The sequence below is a fragment of the Panthera leo genome, chromosome D4 (genome assembly GCF_018350215.1).
Source record: "Panthera leo isolate Ple1 chromosome D4, P.leo_Ple1_pat1.1, whole genome shotgun sequence".
NCBI lineage: Eukaryota > Metazoa > Chordata > Mammalia > Carnivora > Felidae > Panthera > Panthera leo.
In genome coordinates, this window is record NC_056691.1 from 71762258 (window position 1) to 71769026 (window position 6769).

Here is a 6769-nt window from a genome sequence, read left to right on the forward strand (position 1 = left end):
TTTTCCTCTCTCAACAAAAGAACTATGCTTCAAAATCCTAAAGTGAAGAAAGCCATTAGTTGTTTTACAAGAGTTATTCAAGTACTCTGGATATCTTTATTGTCTCCATACTCTGCCCACCCCCCACCAAAAAACCCACAAAAGCTTCTGAATTTTAAAACCATCTGGAGAAGAATCCTGGGTAGAGGATCCCACCTCAGTAGTTAGAAATTTTTCCTTATGCTTCATTTTAAGGGTATAACCATTTCTTTTTGATGGACGTTTACGTGTCTATAGTGCATAGCTATTCATTGCTATCACTTCATATACTTTTGAGGTCTGTGCTAAAATTATTCTTAGGATTATATTCATGTCAAATATCTTCATAACAGATTCCACTACTAACCCTTTCCTCAGTGGTCTTATTTCTTTATGAATTCTCCAAGTTCTACCAATCATAAGTTGCTGTTTCAGAGCATATCTATTAGGTAGGTACCATGTGTATTATCTTAAAAACTATGATTGTTAGGTAGGATTTTTAAGTGTCACATGAAAAAATAGTTGAGAGAATTAACAAGTATTTTAGTACTATTGAGTTTATGTTTAGAAAATCATAATTCATTTACTTTGAGATTCTTTTTTTTTTTTTCCCTTTTGGACAGTGCAGTAAACCTTTTAACACCCAAACCTTGGAGATATTTTGCTTGAGTGGAAGGAAGCCATTGCTAAGCTAAGCTAACATTCAAGTAAGTATTATGAACCAGTCTGCTGGCCCTAAACTGAAGGTTTTGTGGAAAGTAAAGAGAAATGGTTTTTATTAGACATTATTAAAATAGATATAGCTACTTTAAGACATTAAATTAGACATGATCTCTGTTCAGTTGTAATTGTACATTTGAGGGAGGTAAATATCAGTACTGACACAAACTAGTGTATGGATAAAGTGTATTTTATTTCCAAAATGTGATACTCTTCACATTTAAGTATGGGAAAGGCCAAATCTAGAACCTAATAACTAAATAAAATTTGTTAAATTATTTAACCTTTCTGGTTTCCTCATCTGTGAAATGAGGGGATCTTTTAGATAATTAGGATTTAAAATACTATAAGCCTGCAAATTCATACAGGTTTAGGGTCTGACATAGATTAGATTGCCTGCAATTGAGAAATGTTATGAGTATTTTGAAAAGGGTACATAATTAGTTGTAAACTTTTATCAGATTCTTAGGACTTAAAGGATTCAGAGTATCTTTGACAATTATGTATGGAATGGATCACATGGTCTTAAGTCAGTGACTTAGGGTTTTTTTTTACAGACTCCCCTTGGGTGTCATTAGGGGATAGAGAAACTCCCTCTCATTTGGCAGTTCTTTTATAACCTCAGGAAGAGTGAGCCAGATGCAGTAGCAGGGCTCAGGCTTTGTAGCTGGATAGACCAAGATTTGTTTTCTGGCTCTGCAACTGACCAGTAGCTTGACTTTGGGCAGGGTAAGCTCCGAACTTCATTTTCTTATTTTTAATACTAGGGTTACTAACTACTTCACAGGACTCTTGTGAGAATTAAACAAGATAGGAATAAAGTGCTGGCATATATTAAGTGTTCAATAAATGAGTTTTTTCTTGCCTTTAGAGGAAACAGGGAAGTCATTTTCATTTGTCAAAATCTATGTTAATAGGAGAGTATTTAGTGATGACTACAAACCCCTGTGTCTTTATTCCTTTAATGGGTATCTGAATCCCTTACCTTGGGCAAGGTACTGTGCTAGAGTGAAAAAGTGCTCCTCAGGGTTGGAACTGTAGATTTTAGAGGCAGCTACCTGCCCCTGTTGCCTTTGGAATAGAGGGTGAATCAGCTGAGAGGACAACTCAAAGAAAATCAAACTTTCAGAGACAACAAACAGTGATCAGCTACTTGCTGGTTTAAGGCCTACCTTTACTACAGGGACACTATCAATGAGATATAGAGGCATGCTTGGAATGTCTGTTCAAAAGGACAAGTACCCTTAAGTTCCACTGCCTCCTAAAGTCTCAAAAATGCCTGTGAAAATCTCTTGGGAGAAGCTGAATCTACAAACCTGCTGGTGAGTGTTTAGCTCCTGATTCATGATTCTAAGTTCTAAAAATAATGCAATGGGTATAAGGAAGTGAAATAACTTTTATGGTACGTTACACTATGTCACACGAAATACAGTTGTTGATGTGTTTTCCTGTTTCTTTTAAATTATTTTAGAAAACCGAAGGTATATAGTATTGTCATTTTGACATAACATTGGCAGAAAGACATACCTTCCCATTATATCATTATTTTTATGAAGAAGAGTTATTTGAAGCCCCTTTTCTGGAAAAATAACCCACTGTTAGTTAAAAAAAAAAAAAAAGTGACAAAACACATGTCAGAGGGTGAAAAATTGTGTAGATCATAAAAGGGAAACAAAACATTTGCCTCTACAAGGACACTTTTTAAAAAAAATGTTTATTTATTTTGAGAGAGAGAGTGAGTGCAAGCAGGAGAGGGGCATAAAGAGAGGGAGAGAGAGAATCACAAGCAGGCTCCATAGTGTCCGTGCAGAGCCCAACTTGACCTGAGCTGAAATCAAGAGTTGGACAGTTAACCAACTGGCTAAGAGTTGGACACTTAACCAACCCAGGAGCCCCAGAACAATGACACTTCTAAAAAGTACTGAGATTCTTAGAAACAGTAGAAATTTTTAAGTTCTTATTTTATTTCAAGTTTTCAACTAAATTCTAAGTTGTTACCATATATGGTAAAATTGGTTTCAGGTGTAGAGTTTAGTGATGCATCACTTACATATAACACCCAGTGCTCATCACAACAGGTGTCTTAATCCCCATCACCCATTTAGCCTGTCTCCCACCCATGTCCCTCCACCAACCCTGTTTGTTCTCCATAATTAAAAGTTTCTTACGGTTTGCTTCCCTCCCTCTTTTTTTATTTTCTTCCCTTCCTTATATCCATTTGTTTTTTCTTAAATTCCACATGAGTGCAATCATATGGTATTTGTCTTTCCCTGACTTATTTTGCTTAGCATAATACACTCTAGCTCCATCCACGGCATTGCAAATGGCAAGATTTCATTATTTTTCACGGCTGACTAATATTCCATTGTGTATATGTGTGTGTGTGTGTGTGTGTGTGTGTGTGTGTGTGTGTGTGTATGTGTGTGTGTATACACTCACCACATCTTTATCCATTCATCAGTTGATGGACATCTGGGCTTTTTCCATAATTTGCCTATTGTTGATAATGCTGCTATAAACATTGGGGTGCATGTGCCCCTTTGAATCACTATTTTTGTATCCTTTGGGTAAATACTTAGTGCAACTGCTGGGTTGTAGGGTGAGTCTATTTTTAACTTTTTGAGGAAACTCCATACTGTTTTTCAGAGTGGCTGCACCAGTTTGCATTCCCACCAATAGTGTAAGAGGGTTCCGCTTTCTCCACATCCTTGCCAACATCTGTTGTTTCCTGTGTTAATTTTAGCCATTCTGACAGATGGGAGGTGGTATCTCATTGTGGTTTTGATTTGTATTATACATTCTTATTTTAACCAAGAAAAAAATGTGTAACAAATTCTTTAAAATAATACATTGGTGGTGTGCCTGAGTGGCTCATTTGGTTAGATGTCCAACTTCAGCTTAGGTCACAGTCTCACAGTTTGTGAGTTTGAGCCCTGCGTTAAGCTCTGTGCAGGAGCATGCTTCATATTGTGTGTCTCCTTCTCTCTCTGTCCCTCCCCTGCTTGCATGCTCTCTCTCTCTCAAAAGATAAACAAACACTTAAAAAAATTAAAATAATATACTGGTGATCTGTTCATTTCAGCTGAGGGAAAGGATTCTTTGTCCCCAGGCCTCAGCTCCTTTCAGAGCTCTAGAAATAACTACATCTGTGGGAACAGATTCTACTCCTCCAGATGAGCAGTGACTTCTCTTGAAAGCTGAAATGAAAGTTATTTTCTCTACTCCCACTTTGTGAGATACTAGTTAAGTTACTTTCCTTAGTGGCTGTTAGTTTTCCTCACCTCTAAAATTGGGATGAGGGGCCTGAGAGGCTCAGTCAGTTAAGCGTCTGACTTCTGCTCAGGTCATGATTCGAGCCCTGCATTGGGCTCTCTGCTGTCAGTGAGGAGCCCGCCGCTTCCAATACCCTGCCTCCCTCTCTCTCTCTGCCCCTGCCTGGCTTGTGCTGGCCACACACGCACTCTCTCAAAAATAAATAAACATTAAAAAATAAATAAATATAATTGGGATGGACTACATTATCTGAGTCTCTTCACTCTGAAGTTCCATGATGCGAAAATAATGGATGAGAAGACATTTTGGTAAAGTACAAAGCAAAACACAGATGGTCTGCCCTCTTCAATTACAAATGGCACCAAGCTTGCTTGTCTGTGGATCACTGTGGGAGGCTGTATGCTAAAACTTTGGTGTTTCTTTCTACATTCGACCACTCTCCAAGAGTAGCACAATCAGTCATACCGAGGTGGGCAGAGATGGTGGGTGTATATAGCATGAAGGAAGGAGGTGGGACACATCTACCTATGGCTGATACACAAGTACTATGTGTCCCCTCAGTGTGGGCAGCCCCAAAGCTGCCTTTCTAATTAGAGATAATCTCACTGCTTCAGCTTTCATTGTGACATGTCTCCCACATCAACATCTTGCCACAACATTTCCAACAGCCTAGAGGCATGTAGCATTACAGCTGAAGACTTGGCTTCTAAACCAAACTCATCTTTTTTACTCCTCTCTTCAAACCTAGGCCTGTTTCCTGACATCTGTTACAGGCACCAATTCTAGCCCACTCTGCTTCAGAACCCTTTCCTCCCTTTCCTTTGCATTTTATAAGCACCACACAGTACTCCTGACTTAGTCTTTTGAATTTGTTCTCCATCCTTCCTTCATAGTCCTGTCTAAGGCCTCATCCCAGCCACTTTCTCCACCAAAAAGACAAAACAAAAAGCCATTATTGAAGTCATTTTGTTTCCTCAACTTCAGTTCATTTTGTATCCTCATCCTGGATTAATACTTCTAAAATGTGTTATTACCCTGTGGCTATCCCACTGTTTGCCATAAACTTTTGTTTCTTTTGAGGTTCTCTGTGACTTTGAATCTTAACAGCTGTGTATCTTCTATTACCGCCTAGAGCCTTCATTCATTCATTCATTCGTTCATTCATTCCATTTGTACATGGCCTGCTCTCCCATTGTTGAAATGCTTTCCCCTTCCCCTGTGCCCTGTGCAGGACACATATTTTCAAAGTCTAGGTCCTGCCATTAATGAGGAGTTTTCTCTAATCCTTCTGGTCTATACCTTTGCTCTGAGTTCTTTGCCACATCTTTTTGACCCATGACCATTCTTTTTTTTTTTTTTAATTTTTTTTTTTAACGTTTATTTATTTTTGAGACAGAGAGAGACAGAGCATGAACGGGGGAGGGAGAGAGAGAGAGAGGGAGACACAGAATCTGAAACAGGCTCCAGGCTCTGAGCTGTCAGCACAGAGCCCGACGCGGGGCTTGAACTCACGAACCGCAAGATCATGACCTGAGCTGAAGTCGGACGCCTAACCGACTGAGCCACCCAGGAGCCCCGACCCATGACCATTCTATTCTGTATTGCTCACCAATCTAGTAATGTTTTTAACATGTATTTTCATCTTTTGACTAGCATGTATTTTAAGTTCTTTGTGGTGAGGGAACTTGTCACTAGAGAGGGCTTCAAAATTTGCAAATCTGCTCATCATAAGAAAAACTTTAACACCCGAAAAACTAAACACATAGTTCACACACACACAAAGAAATGTTCAGTCTCAACACTCAAGATATTTAAAAGATTTGAGATGCCATACCAATCTATTAGGTTGATAAAGATAAAGAACCACAATGTAGAATTGTGCCTGTGCAGAGAAATAAGCAGTCTTCTGGTGGGAATAGCACATACTACCACTTTCTGGAGGATACAGGAGGGAAAAGTTTAAGAAACTGTTTATATTCTTAATCCACCAATTTCACTTTTAGGAACGCAACCAAAAAAAAATAAACATGCACAAAGCTGTATGTTTAAGGTGGTCATCATAGTGTTAATAGGGCAGTAGGTAAATTATGATCCAGTTGTGCATGGAACACCATGCACTCATTAAAAATAATGGATGTAGGGTATCTCTTTTCTCACTGTTCCTGGCCCCCTTCTGGTATCAGCACCCTGTTTTTTCTTTGAGCAACCACTCTTCCCCTACCCCTCTCAGTTCATGTAGTCTGGGTATCTTAGCTTGGGTTTTTCAGAGAAATAGACTCTAAGATGGAGATATTCATGCAGAAAGTTTACTGGAGAGTGTGAAAATCAACACCTGTGGGAAAGTCTAGGGAGTGGGGATTGGGCAAAGGGAGGAATGAACTGTGAAGTAGTTGCCATAAAGGCCTCAGATGATCCCAGCAAGGAGCTGTGGATCATCTTTCGGTGTTGTTCCAACTTGAGGCAATGGGGTTGGGGTTCGGGTTTTATACATCCCATGTCAATGTGGATGAGAGCTGACACTGGGAGGGATGGTTCTCAGCTAAGGGCAGTTCCCAGAGAGGGACTTAGCTGAGGCATCAGCTGTGGCTACTCCCAGCGGCTGGGGGAATGAGTGGCTCAGTCCTAAATGGGGAAGTCGGGTGGTGCATCTCTCCTCCTCCTCCTGGCCAGGCACAGCTAATCTGAGCATTCTGACTACACAGTGCTTGCTTTCAAATAATAACTGGTTCAGGGTGGGCACATGACTGCATAAGGTTGA